This window comes from Nannospalax galili, unplaced genomic scaffold (genome assembly GCF_000622305.1).
Source record: "Nannospalax galili isolate Female #2095 unplaced genomic scaffold, S.galili_v1.0 scaffold924, whole genome shotgun sequence".
Lineage (NCBI taxonomy): Eukaryota > Metazoa > Chordata > Mammalia > Rodentia > Spalacidae > Nannospalax > Nannospalax galili.
This window is the reverse complement of record NW_008350467.1, coordinates 676,522-691,138: the sequence shown is the minus strand read 5'-3', so window position 1 is coordinate 691,138 and position 14,617 is coordinate 676,522. Positions and strand designations below refer to the sequence as shown.

Here is a 14,617-nt window from a genome sequence, read left to right as displayed (position 1 = left end):
AAGTCAGCTGTAATCCTAATGGGTTTTCCTTTATATGTGACTTGTTTATCTTTTGTAGCTTTCAGTATTGTCTCTGTTTTGTACATTTAGTGTTTTTATTATGATGTGCCTTGGGGAGTTTCTTTTCTGGTCCTGTCTGTTTGGTCTTCTATATGCTTCTTTTATTTGTATGAGCAATTCTTTTTTTAATTTTGGGAAATTTTCTTCCATGATTCTGTTGAAGATGTGCTCCATGCCATTATCTTCGGATTCTTCTCCTTCCTGTATGCCTATGATTCATAAGTTTGATCTTTTTATGGTGTCATGCAATTCCTGCATATTCCATTCTCATGCTTTCTTAAATTTTTCATAATCTTTGCTTGAGTGGTCCAGTTCATCCACTTTATCTTCCAGTCTTCATACTCTGTTTTCCATTTCATTCATCCTATTGGTGAGCCTTTCTCCTGTCGTTTCTAATTGGCTCAGTGAGTGTTTCACTTCCTTCATTACAGCCTGAGTAGTCTTCAATATTTCTAGCTCTTTTCTTAATTCATTCAGAAGTTTATCCCTATCTTCCTTCAGTTATTTGTTTGTGTGTTCTTCAAATTCACTGAAATCTTTTATCATGTTTTTAATTGTTCTTTTGAGTTCCATGTCCTGCATTATCTCTATGGGGTTCTCATTGTACTCCTCTAGAGGACTACTGGTATTTGGTAGGGATATGTTATTTTAGTGTTTCATGTTATTATTTTTTCTCTGTGATTTTGACATGTGATTTTCTTTTGTAATTTCTGATTCTTGTGTGAGGCTCAAGCCTTCAAGTTTAGGTCTCCTTCTTTTTGTGAACCTTATGTGACTTGGTAGTTAACTTTTTGGGCATGAAAAGCGGGTTCGTCTAAGCTTCCGGTTCTCTCTTTTGATTTTATATTGGAGTGGCCAGATTGCTTTTGACTTCAGGAATTCCCACAGAGGCCCAAGTCAGATGAGGATCAGATGCTCTCTGTCTTTCTCCTAAGGTCTGGATCCCTCCACAAAAGATTTTGGCCTCAGGACTTTGGGTGTTGGTCTGGCCTGGGAGCAGGGCCCAGGAAAGATGCTGGTCTAGGGCAGCTGGTGGCTGTCCCACCCAGAGATGCAAAGGGATATGGGGGTGGGAAGAGGCCCCAAGGGCTCCTGGGTACTGCATTGAAGAACTGGGTTGGTCTGGATGCAAAGGATCAGGAAGAAGAAAGGTCAAGGGCATCGAGGTAAGAGGCTGGTGTGTTGTGCAGACCAGGGAAGCAGAGGGAAGTGAGGGTGGGGCCAGGCCCAGAGGGCTCCTGGGGACCCCAGAAGGAACTGGGTTGGTCTGGATGCAAAGGTTCAGGAAGCAGTGGTGGTTCTCCCAGTGCTGGGGGTGCCAAGACAAGGAATGGGACAGATCCCAGGCTAGGAAGAGAGATGAGCAGGGGAGATGGGAGGGTGAATGAGGCTGGGGGAGTCAAGGCATGTGGGGGGGGCTGACTTACCTTGGAGAGAGTCCTGTGGGTTGTGCAGGCCCAGAGAAGCAGAGGGAGGTGAAGGCAGGGCCAAGCCCAGAGGGCTCCTGGGGACCCCAGAAGGAAATGGGTTGGTCTGGAAGCAAAGGATGAGGAAGCAGTGGTGATTCCCCCAGTGTCTGGGGTGCCCCATATGGATTTCTTAACTAAAGTACAATACCATCCTATTTGTCAAAATAAGTTCTTGGCTCTTGATGGTATATTAAATATGGAATATCAAATAATGAAAGGAAATGCACAAAAGATTGTGATACAACTCATCTCAAAGTGGTGGACGAGGTTTATTTTATTTTATATGAACCATGGATATAAGGCATGTAGTAAAGGACTTGTCTTTCCCATCACATTTTATGGTATTTTTTCATTTCCTAGAAGTTCACTTGTATTAGGAAAATAAGCAGAAAATATATTTTTGTTTACTGTAACTTTTTTTAACTGTCCTTTCTCATTTCTGAATGAACTATGATGCTCCTTTTTTTTTTTTCCTTAGTTGTTCTGTGTATGTATTATAGTTAACAATGATGCAGCTGCACTTGCTTTTGGTAAGGGCTCATTCATCTCCTGAGGTGATTACACATTCACAGAAAAGATTACACATCTACAGAATGCAGGGAGGTAGAATACGAGTGCATGAAAAAGCAGAAATCAGAGAAAGAACAATAAAGGCATGAAGTCATACAGTCATACACTTGTCAAAAGTTAGCCATGGTGGTTTAGAGCCAAGTGTGGTGGTACACGCCTTTAATCCCAGCACCTGGGAGGCAGAGGCAGGCAGATCTCTGTGAGTTCAAGGCCAGCCTGGTTCACATAGTGAGTTCCAGGACAGCTGGGGATACAGGGAGACTCTGTCTCAAAAAGACAAAAAAAAAATTTAGCCATGGGACTGGAGAGATGGCTCAGTGGTTAAGAGCATTGGCTTCTCTTGCAGAGGACCCAGGTTTGATTCCCACATGATGGCTAACAACCATCTGTAACTCCAGTTACAGGGGATCCAATACTCTCTTCTGACCTCTGTGGGCATTGCACAACACAGGTGCACCTTCATACATGCAGGCAATACACTCACACACATAAAATAAAAATAATAAAATATATATTTTTTTAAAAGTTAACCATAATTTTGGGGGGCTGGAGAGATGGCTCAGTGGTTAAGAATACTTACAGTTCTTCCAGAAGACCCAGGTTCTATTCCCAGCACCCATATGGTGGCTAACCACTGTCCATAACTCCAGTTCCAGGAGATCTGACACCCTCTTCTACCCTCTGCAGGCATTGAACCACACTGGTGCACTTACATATATGTAGACAAAACATTCATGCACACAAAATAAAAATAATAAATAAAATATTTTTTAAAGTTAGCCATAGTTTTGATTCTAAAAGTTCTTTTCAGGACTGGAGAGATGGCTCAGCAGTTGAGAGCACTGGCTGCTCTTGCAGAAGACCTGATTTCAGTTCCCAGCACCCATGTGGCAGCTAATAGCTGTCCATAACTCCAGTTCCAGGGGATCCAATGCCCTCTTCTGGCTTCCATAGGCACTGTATAACATGGGTGCATTTACTAAATAAAATAAAAATAAATATACATACAATAAAAATAAACAAGGAAGTAAATTTAAAGTTATAACCACAAAGTAGCAAAGAAACATAGCCAGTTTCACCATTTATCACAGCCAGAAAACAAGCAATCCCAAAGGGAACAGAGTAATTGGAATAGGGTGGTGTGGACTGAGATGGGTCAGAGGTTAAGAGCACATACTGTTCTTGCAGAGGACTTGAGTTCAGTTCCCAGCACTCATGTTAGATGGCTCACAATCTCCCATAACTCCAGCTCCAGGGAATCTGACATCTGCAAGCTCTGTGGGCAACTGCACTCTTGTGCACGTACTCATACACAGACACACACACAGACACAGACACATACACACACAATTTTTTTTTACATTAGTGTAGTAGTGGAATTTTTTTATCATTTTTTAAAATTCTTAATAATTACTTGATTAGAAGAAGCATTATTTTTTAAACAGTAAATCTTTAAGAAAGAAGAAAATGGTATTTGGAATTCAAATCAGAAGAGAATTTCTTCCACAGGTAAACATAAAAACATACTATGTGATACAGTACAATATTAAGCCCAAATATGCACAGGGTGACCAGCGCCTCCTAATGTTCCAATCCAAAAGCAGCTCTGAAAGACATCTGTTTTGAAGAGGTTTTCCTCTTTGATTTCCATGTATTGACCCTCTCCACTTTCCTCTTTTTTCCTCTTGTTTTTTACCTTCCTTTCCTCTTCTTCCTTCTTTCCCTAACCCTGTGTGCTTGGCCATACTCCATCTCTAAAAGTATTAAGTACATCACTCTGTACGGTTTTTGGTGTTTTTTTTCTTTTTTGAGCAGTTTTGATATAATCCTATGTCTTCACTGAAAAATTATATTGGACAGTTCATTTTAGTTTCATTTAATTAGTATTAAAATATACACGGCTTGAAGTTTGGTAGGCTGTACCTTAAAACCATTTCAGTCTCCTGTAGGAACATGTGTAAATAAGTATAATAGGGAGACTCTTTGTAACTGTAACAAAACACCTGATATAAATAACTTAAGCAGGAAGGATTTATTTCAATTCAAGGCTTCAGAGTATGAGTCCATGAGCAGCCACCTTCATTACTTTGGGTCTGACGAGGTAAAACATCACAGTGACAGACCATATTGAGACGGAGGCTGTTCATGAAATGGTGCTTAGAAAGTAGTGGGTTGGGGATAAAATACATTCTCCCAGATGGGCCCCAGTGACCTCCTTCAGTAAGGCTCTGTCTCCTAAAGTTCCCAGAATCTCTAAAAATAGCAGCACCTGCTGGGCCCAAGCCTTCAAGATATAGGCCTTCAGAAAGACACTTCAGATCCAAACCTAGATAGGTGATAGTGATAATTATAGATCCTTGACAACTCTTTTTCCAGAAATTTCATCTTAGTTTCTTTTATGGATAGCTTTTGTAATTTAAATTTTTCATAAAGAATCCGGTTTTCATGGAGAGTGGGTATGATCAAAATACATTGTATCTATGTATGAAATTATCAAAGAATTAATAGGAAAAATTTTAAAGAATCCAGTTTTCAAACACAATTGCAGATTATCTTTCAATTTCATTTTAAGTGGCATTTTTACTTTAATATCTTGTTTCTTACATTTATAATTTTTCCTTATTTAGTCTATCAATTTCTCTAGTTTCATTATTTTTGTTTTTCAATCAGTTGTTGGGGCTGGAGCAATAGATATCTCAGTCACTAAGAGCACTGTCTGCTCTTGCACAAGACCCAAGTTTGGTTCCCAGCACCTGCATGGCAGCTAGCAACAGTCCCTAACTCCAGTTCCAAGGAATCCAATGCCCTCTTCTGGCCTCAGTGGGTATTATACACATGGTGAACTTACATACATGCAAACAAACCACTCATACACATAAAATAATTATTTATTTGTTTTTATGTGTATGAATGTTTCTCCTGCATGTATGTAAGCGCACTTATGTTGTTCAATGCCCATGGAATTTGGGTGGCAGAGTCAGGCAGATCTCTGAGATCGAGACCAGCCTGGTTTACATAGCAAGTTCCAGGCCACCTGGGACTACAGGGAGACCCTGTCTCAAAGAAAATAAAGAAAAGAAACAGTAAATACGATACACAGGAAAAAAAGGTTAGTGGGAATAAAAAGAAACAGAGGTCTGTTGGAACTAAAAGAAAGAAATGTGGCTGAACACTATTAGTTCATTAACTATCACATTTTTTTTAGTATTTATGTTCCAAACACTCACCTATATGTAAAGAGAACAAAATGCATACAACCTCTATCCTAGCAAAGCAGAGAGGCTGGCAATAAATATAAAATCTAATAGTAATTTTGCTCACTCCAGAGAAAAAATAAGACAGAATGGTGACTGGAGAGCCCTGCACACAGGGGTTGGAAGTAGCTAAGGCCCAGGAGAGAGGAGACGCTTACTTGAGAGATTAAATTCCATAGAGGAACTATGATCATGTTCGTGGCTGTAGTTCACTGGCACAAATACAGTGAGAATGTACTTACCAACACTTGCCCCATGGCGGTCTGTGTGTAAGGCAACATTTCTATATGATCATGAAACAGGCTATGAAGTCTTCTTAAAGAATTATGACTAATTCTACCTGATGAGAATAGTTCCTGTAGGCAAGGAAAAGAAATGGGCAGCATGAGCTGTGTCTCAGAGAAAGCAATCTGTTCAATTTATGTAGTTGAAGGCTCCTGTGACAGTATTAGCCAGAAATCATTCTACCTTGCCCAACACAGGAAACATCGAAGATGCTTATCCAATATGCATAGAATGAATTTTTACTATGTTTGCATTTTCTTTCCGATTTCACTGCATAGCTTTTCATTCTGAATTCTGTGGTCTTCATGCATGCTTTCCCCACCTAATCTCAGTCCCAGACCCATGAAGCTGACATCAGTGGAAGAGTCAGGATTGGGAACAGCAGGCAGCTTGCTTCTTTCTGCTCTGGGAATAAGTGTCTGCATATTTTTCTACCAAGATACATGGACAAAGGGGGGGAGTTTCAAATAGACTATAACTGACTACTTAAATATCTGACTTCTTGTTTTTATGTATTTATTCTTTTATTTTTTGACACAGGATCTCAGTATGAAGCCCTGATTGACCTGGAACTCACTATGTAGACCAGGCTGGCCTCAAACTCAGAGATCTGGTTGCCTTTTCCTCCCAAATTCTGGGATGAAAAGTGTGCACCACTACACCCAATGGTATCTGACTTTTTAGAAGGAAAGAGGACTACTCTTGCATCTAACAAAGACCATTGGAGCTAAAAAAGTATAGTAATAGAATTTTAAAATAAATAAAAAGAGAAAGGAAGACTTCAACAACTTTAATTTCTTTTTACTTATTTGGTATCATTTTCTCCTGTTATAATCCCTCCTCACATTATAGAACACCTACACATATTACATTTGAAATTTATAGAATTCATGTGCTAAAAATAAACTAGGCTTCATTAAATTAATTTTACACTGACAAGGGAACCAAAGTCTTAAAAATCCCACAATCAGCTAGGCGTGGTGGTGGAAGCCTTTAATTCCAGCACTTGGAAGGCAGAGGCAGACGGATCTCTGTGAGTTCAAGGCCAGCCTGGTCTACACAGGGAGACCCTGTCTCAGAGAGACCAAAAAAAAAAAAAATCCCACTATCATGCAATAAGGACAGGAGACTGAGCTAGCACCCCTGGTTGTTATTCAACTCAGAACCAAAAAGAGACACTGACTAATAAGGGCTGGCCATACCAAGTGACGGTGTCCTTAGACTTGGCAAAGAGCTCATGTTATATGGAGTCAGGCTTTCAAGATCACTTAATTTTGTGCACTTATTTTCTGAGTGGTTGGAAAAGAAATCTCATTAAAAGACTGATACAATTCATACCCTACGGGAGGCAAAGGCAGGTGGATCTCTGTGAGTTCGAGGCCAGCCTGGTCTCCATTAGTGAATCCAGGCCAGCTGGGACTACAGGGAGACCTTGTCTCTAAAAGACCAAAAAAAGAAAAAAAAAAATCATACCCTGATGAATTTGCCTGTGCGTTGCCCTGTAATACATGTGACTTGGTTTGTACATTCCTGGGATGGCTGGGAATAGACTGAAAAAGTATTCAAGGGGCTGGAGAAATGATTCAGTAGTTAAGAGCACTGGCTGTTCTTGCAGCGGACCCAGGTTTGGTTCCCAGCACCTACATGGCAGCTAACAATTGTCTGTAACACCAGTTCTAGGAGATCCCACACCCTTTTCTGGCCTCTGTAGTGGCTACATGTGTGGGTCCATTTACATACACACACATTAACTAAATCAAAAATAATATTCAATATGACATTTGTATGGGACACTCATTTGAATTTCATTTTAAATTTTTTTTTTTTTGTCTTTTTGAAGCAGGGTCTCCCTGTAGCCCCAGCTATCCTGGAATTCACTATGTAGACCAGGCTAGTCTTGAACTCACAGAGATCTGCCTGCCTCTGCCTCCCAAGTGCTGGGACTACAGTCGTGCACCACCATACCTGGCTTATTTTATTTATTATTTTTTTATTTTTTGTGTATGAGTGTATTGCCTGCATGTAGGTAGGTGCACCCATGTCGTACAATGCCCGTGGAGGACAGAAGAGGCCATCGGATCCCCTGGAACTGGAGTTACGGACAGGTAGTAGCTGCCATGTGGGTGCTGGGATTCGAACCCGGGTCTTCTGCAAGAACAACCAGTGTTCTTAACCGCTGAGCCATCTCTCCAGCCCCGACTAATGAGATTTTTTAATTCTACAAACTCTCTTATACACACACACATACACACACACACACACAGAGGTAGACGCCTGGGTTTATGTTCATATCCATTAATCCATAGTCAGAGTCTCAGAATTTTCCCCCCAATAATTTTAATGACATTGTTTAAAGTTTTTAACTTAATAGAAATAATTACTCATAGAGCAAACTGACTTGGCAATAAAAATCTATGAACTTCAATATGGAATACCTTTCAAATACAGAAAGATATTCCATATTACCAATAACTTTAAATTTTTACTGTTATTACAAACCATGTTACTTTTTCACTTTAACATTAAGAGGAATATCTTAAGCAAATATTTCAGATTATGATGCACAGGTATGATGCATTCTATTATAAAAATTACTGTAATCTAGGAGTGGAGAGATGGCTCAGTGGTTAAGAGCACTGGCTGCTCTCCAAAGGACCTGGGTTTGGTTCCCAGCACCCACATGGTGGCTAACAACCATCTGTAACTCCAGTTCCAGGATATCTGCCACCTTCTTCTGGCCTCTGGAGACAGAGCACAGAGGTGCACTTACATGCAAGTAAAACATTCATACACATAATAAATACTTTTTTATTACTATGATCTATCTTAGAGGACTGACAAAACTCCATGGACTGTGATGAGATTTACTTTTAAGCTCTTCATAATACTTATCTGAGTAAAGCATCATTTGATGCCATCATCGTCATCATCTGTCAGCTATTAATCACATCGACCCTTGAAAAGCTGATTGGCTACCAAAAATGTCTAGGCATTTGTGGCTGGTGCAGGTATGCTGTGCTCACCTAATACATCAGAGGCATAAGAACCTATATGTGTAGTGCAAAAGGATATTCAAATGTGAGGTTGAATTGATGTTTTGTGTCTCTGTGGCTTCCTTATAATACCCGGCAAATTCTCATTCTCTCTCTCTCTCTCTCCTCTCTCTCTCTCTCTCTCTCTCTCTCTCTCTCTCTCTCTCTCTCTCTCTCCCCTTCCCTCCCTCCCTACCTCCCTACCTCCCTTATTGAGACAGGGTCTCATGTAGCTCAGAGAAGCCTCAAACTCACAGCACTTGCCCTACCTGTACCTCCTGAGTGCAGGATGGATGGCATGTGCCACATCTGTCTTTGTCTTTTTAAGATTCAAAACCAGATGTAGTCAATGTTCATGGGAGGTTTTACAGAATGATGACCTTGTATGCTCATCATCATCATCCCTATAGAATAGTGCTTCTCCCAGTGGTGGGAGAGAAGAAGCCTGAGCCTAGGAGTTTTGGACTGGTGACCTGGGGTTCTGTTTAAATCAAGTAAAGCCTAAATTGTTCCTAAACACAGACATATGTCAAACCTCCTCTTCACACACAGGGCTCCCATGTAAGGAAACTGACCAAGATTATTCCTGTCCCCTTGAAATTTTGCCATTTGAGGGAGACTTTCAAGATTAATCTGAAAATGAATAAGATAATGAGTCCACCAAAGAAAGTCACCAAAGAGGAGAGGATAAACGCTGTTTGGATCTCAATTGTGCAGGACATGTTCTTCATTTCATCCTCCTTTAAACCCTTTATATCTCCTTTAAATCTTCTAGCCATCTTGAGCTATTAAGACCATACTGTTGGGCTGTTCTATGATGTCATGATCACTTAGCAACAGTTCCAGGAAGTACCCTTCCTTGTATTACATCATCCTAGTGTCTCATGTAAAAACCTGATTGGCTACCAAAAATGTCTAGGCATTTGTGGCTTGTGCAGGTATGCTGTGCTCACCTAACACATCAGAGGCATATGAACCTATACATGTAGTGCAAAAGGATATTCAAACATGAGGTTGAATTGATGTTTTGTGTGAGGAGTTCCAGGAACAAATGAGAGCCTGCTAGCCACCTTGCTGAAGCTTACAGATTGCAAACCAACACCTAACAAGGCTACCACATGGGTGGTCAGTAGATGGGAATTCTGGATCCTATCATCACTTTATCTGGACTTGAGGAACCACATCCTCTGAGACCGTGATCAGCTGGCTACCCATTCAATGGGCTTGTTAAGTCAAACAAGTTCAAATTTTGCTTTTGGTGAAATATAGCAAGTCTCTGGTTCTATATCTCTGAGGATATTACGTTCTCAATAATTTCAGAAGAAGAAATACTTAAATATTTTATTTATTCATTTAAAAAGTTATAGGTAGAGAGGCTGGAGAGGTGGCCTAGAGGTTAATAGCACTGGTTGCTCTCAAAGAGAACCCAGGTTCGATTCCCAGCACCCACATGGCAGCTAACAACTGTGTCGGTAACTCCAGTACCAGGAGATCCAATGCCCTCTTCTGACTTCTGCAGGCACTGCACAACACAGGTGCCCCTACCCACATGCAGGCAATACACTCATACACACAAAATAAAAATAATAAAATTATTGTTTAAAGTTATAGGTAGATAGAGTAACTTAGTCTAAATAGCAAAGGTACAAATGACTGGCTATTAATATTGAAATGTATTTGTTCATTTTTATGAAAGTAGATTCTAAGTGCTCTGAACTTAAAGCACACTCACATGCACATACATGCACACATAATAACTATGAAATGACAGATGTGATCATTTATTTGATGATAGTTAACCATTTTAGTGTGTATGAATATTTCAGAATATCATGCTGTTCTCCTTAAATACATAAAAATTAAATGATTCCTTGAAATTGGAGAATGTATTTCTGTTTTATCTTTTACAAAAGAATGGCACATAATAGCATACATACAATGTTTTTACTAGTGATGTCATTGGTTAACTGTTACGAGCCCATGACACTGGTCCCCTTATTTTTTATTTTATTATTTTTGGTCTTTTTGAGACAGGGTCTCCCTGTAGCCCCAGCTGTCCTGGAACTCACTACGTAGACCAGGCTGGCCTTGAACTCAGAGATCCGCCTGCCTCTGTCTCCCGAGTGCTGGGACTAAAGGCATGCGCCACCGCGCCCGGCTCCTCTTTCTTTTTGTCAAGTCCTCCTCTTTCCTGCTTTCATCTCTTCTCTATTAGCAAAACTTCTGCTTCAACAAAGACAAGGTTCAGGATATAAATTCCGTTTATGTCTCTGTTTTTAAAGATGCAAAAAGCTGGGCTTAGTGGTGCACAATTTTAATCCCAGCACTTAGGAGGCAGAGGCAGGTGGATCTCTGTAAGATCCAGGCCAGTCTGGTCTACATAGGAAGCTCCAGGCCAGTTGTGGCTACAGGAAGACTCTATCTCAAAAAACAAAGGTATAAGAAATGTCATTCATGCTTTACAGTTTGCATGAGTGACAGGTGGGATTTCAATGTCCAATGGAGAACCTGGCTTATCCACCCCAGTTTTTATGAAGATGATCTGACATGAAGTGATGAGCCCCAGGGCAACTGTGTGGTCCTCAAGAGCCCACCCTGACTGCTTCATCTGACACAGTATCTCCAGGAGTCAACTGAGGCATTTCCTGAACTGCGATCACAGTTTTGTGTTCCTGAGCATCCCTGCCAGCTCCATCGTACACCGTCACTGGGCTATGGTAGCATCATGAATACTGCTCCAGGTGATAGGAGTGCTGAGTGCCAACGCAGGGCCTTCTTCTGCATCACTGTGCCAGGGCTGAGTTATATTACTTTTCACGGTCTTATTTTATGTCAAACACAATGCCTCCTTGATAAAATTACTGTCAGGATTCTGTATTTTAAAGAGCATAAAATTCAATATCAGAAAGATGCCATGCTGGGTGTGGTGGGACCCTGTAGTTCCAGGACTCCAGACACTGAGGCAGGAGGATCATGAGTTTGAGGTCAGCCTGGGCTGCATAGTAAAGCTCTGTTTCTTTTATTTTTCTTTTTTTTTTTGGTCTTTTTGAGACAGGGTCTCCCTGTAGACCAGGCTGGCCTTGAACTCACAAAGATCCGTCTGCCTCTGCCTCCCAAGTGCTGGGACTAAAGGCGTGTGCCACCACGCCTGGGCTTCAATTTTTTAAGAGGAAAAGAAAGAAGGGGCAGAGGAGGAGAGTGGAGGAAAGGAAATGAGGAAAAGAAGAGATGGGCTGGTTGGTGAGATGGCTCAGTGGGTCAGGCGTCTGCTACTGGGCCTGACAACATGAATTTGCTCCCTGAGATCCCCATGGTGGAAGGAGAGAACCAGCTACTTCAAATTGTCTTCTAACCTCTACATTCCCATCCCCATGACACACATGCACACAAAATAAATAAACCAGGTGTGGTGGGGCATGTATTTAATCTCAGCACTGAGGAGGTAGAAGCAGGCAGATCTCTGTGAGTTCAAGGCCAGCCTGGTCTACATAGTGAGTTCCAGGCCAGCTGTCCCAAAAAGACCCCCCCCACACAAAAAAAGAAAAAGAAAAGAAGAAAAAAAAAAGAAGAGAGAAGAGGGTTGATGATGAGGTGCTTCAGCAGGTAAAGGCACCATCACCAGCCTGACAAATGGAGTTCAATAACCAGGACCCACATCGTGGAAAGATAATCAATTCCTGAAAGCTGTCCTCTGACCTCCCCATGATGACCATGCCATTTTCAGGAGCATACACACACATACACACACACACACACACACACACACACACACACACACACGCATGCACGCACCCCCCCTCAATTAAAATGTAATTTGGGGGCTGGAGAGATGATCCAGCAGTTAAGAACACCTGCTACTCTTGAAGAGGCCTTGGGTTCCATTCCCAGCACCCAAATGGCAGGTCACAACTGACTTTAACTCCAGTTACAGAGGATCTGATGCCTTCTTCTGGCCTCCACAGGCACCAGGCACTCATGTGATACACATACATACATGCAAGCATAACATTCATACACGTTAAACAATTTTTTTTTAATTTGTATTTTTTTTTAATTTTATGTGTATGTATTGCCTGCATGTATGTGAGTGCACCCGTGTCGTGCAGTGCCGCAGAGGTCAGAAGAGGGCTTTGGACTCCCCTGGAACTGGAGTCAAGGGCGGTTCGTAGCCACCATGTGGGTGCTAGAATTGAACCTGGGTCCTCTGCAAGAGCAGTCAGTGCTCTTAACCGCTGAGCCATCTCTCCAGCCTCAACAAATTTTCTTTAAAGTAATTCTAAAAAGTTTTTAAAGGAAAGAAAAGATGCTGGTAACCACAGTAACCATTTCAATCCTTTTCTGAATGGCACTTCTTATAAAAAGGAAAATAGGGAAGGGGAGAGAACAACCAATCATCTGCTGATTTCACACATGGGCATATGCTTCCTTGATCACAAGAGGGCCCATATATGAAGACACACACACACACATACATGGGCTTACAGCTATTTGGAAAAAAAAATGTCAGAATTCCCATCCACATCATTTCTTCAGACTGCTTCTGTTAGGTAATGATTAAGTTATCACAGTTAAGTTTTTCATTTTCTTAACTTTTGCCACTTAGTATTCCAACGAGACGTTATCTGGCATCTTTCCCCATTTTCATTCAGACAACTAGGCTATTTCTCATCTTAATATTCTGCCAATCACCTGGGTCTGGCAAGCTGGTTCTGTGGGTTAAGGTCCTTACTGCCAAGCCTGAGTTTTATCCTCCAGACCCACAAGATAGGAAAGAACCAACTCTTGCAAATTGTCTTTGACGGTCGGATGTGGTGGTATACACCTTTAATCCTAGCACTGTGGATGCAGAGGCAGAAGCAGAGGCAGGAGATCTCTGTGAGATCGAGGCCAGCCTGGTCTACCTAGCGAGTTCTAGGACAGCTGTGGCTGCAGGGAGACCCTGTCTCCAAAAGACCAAAAAAAAAAATTTGTCTCTGACTTCCAAGTGTGCACTGTGGCACACATATGCCCACATACACACACAATAAATAAATGATAATTTAAAATTTCAATGTATATAATAACATTATTAACTTTTGTAAAAGAGCCAAAAAAATGTGCAGATGGAGGCCAGCAAGGTGGCTCAGGGGCAAAGGCGTATGTTAGTTACTTTTCTGTTGCTGTGATGAAACGCCATGATCAAGGCAACTTAGAGAAGGAAGAGTTTATTTGGCTTATAGTTCCAGAGGGTAAGAGTCCATTATGGTGGAGGAGGCCAGGCAGCAGGAGTGGCCAGAGCAGAAAAACAAATGATCACATCTTCAAGCAGCTACAGGAAGGGACTGGAAATCCAGCAAGACTCAAGAGCTCTCAAAGCCCACCCCCAGTGATGTGCTTCTTCCAGCAAGTCCACACCCCTAGAAGGTTCCATAACTCTCCCCAAATACCACCACAAACTGGGGACCAAGTGTCCAAAAACTCGGAGCCTATGGGGGGCATTCTCATTCACATCACCACAAGGTGATTACTGCCAAGTTGAACAGGTCTAAGTTGGATCCTCAGAACCCACAAGGGAAAACTGTCTTCGAAATCCTTTGACTACACACATCATTCCATGCACACACACTCACAAAATAAAAGTCATTTTGAAAATGGACAATACAAGAGAGACTAGGGATGTAGCTCAGTGGTAGAATGTTTGTCGAGCATTCACAAGGTCCTGGGTTCAATCCCCAGCACGTCATGAAACCTGGCAAGCTAGCGTATGCTTGGGAGATGGGAGCAAGTGTGTTAGAAGTTCAAGGTCACCCTTGGCCACACAGCAAGTTTGAGGACAGCCTGGGCTATATAAGACCCTGTCTTTTTTGAAAAAAAAATTTAATAATTTTATATGTATGCGTGTATTGCCTGCATGTAGGTCAGTGCACTCGTGTTGTGTAATGCCCATGGAGGACAGAAGAGGCCATCA

At 41.5% G+C, this 14,617-nt stretch overlaps 1 long non-coding RNA gene across 3 annotated transcripts in view; it reads right to left on the bottom strand.

Moving 5' to 3' along the window:
• The window catches only part of LOC103745771, a 37,846-nt gene that overhangs the window by 18,767 nt on the left and 4,462 nt on the right, over positions 1-14,617 (bottom strand). The window contains exon 2 of one of the 3 annotated variants that reach the window (XR_001872803.2): positions 5,596-5,709. This is a non-coding gene — a long non-coding RNA (uncharacterized LOC103745771). Of the gene's footprint in view, positions 1-1,487; positions 1,526-5,595; positions 5,710-14,617 lie in introns of those variants that run through there. The other 2 variants (XR_001872802.2, XR_001872801.2) reach the window with 2 other exon arrangements.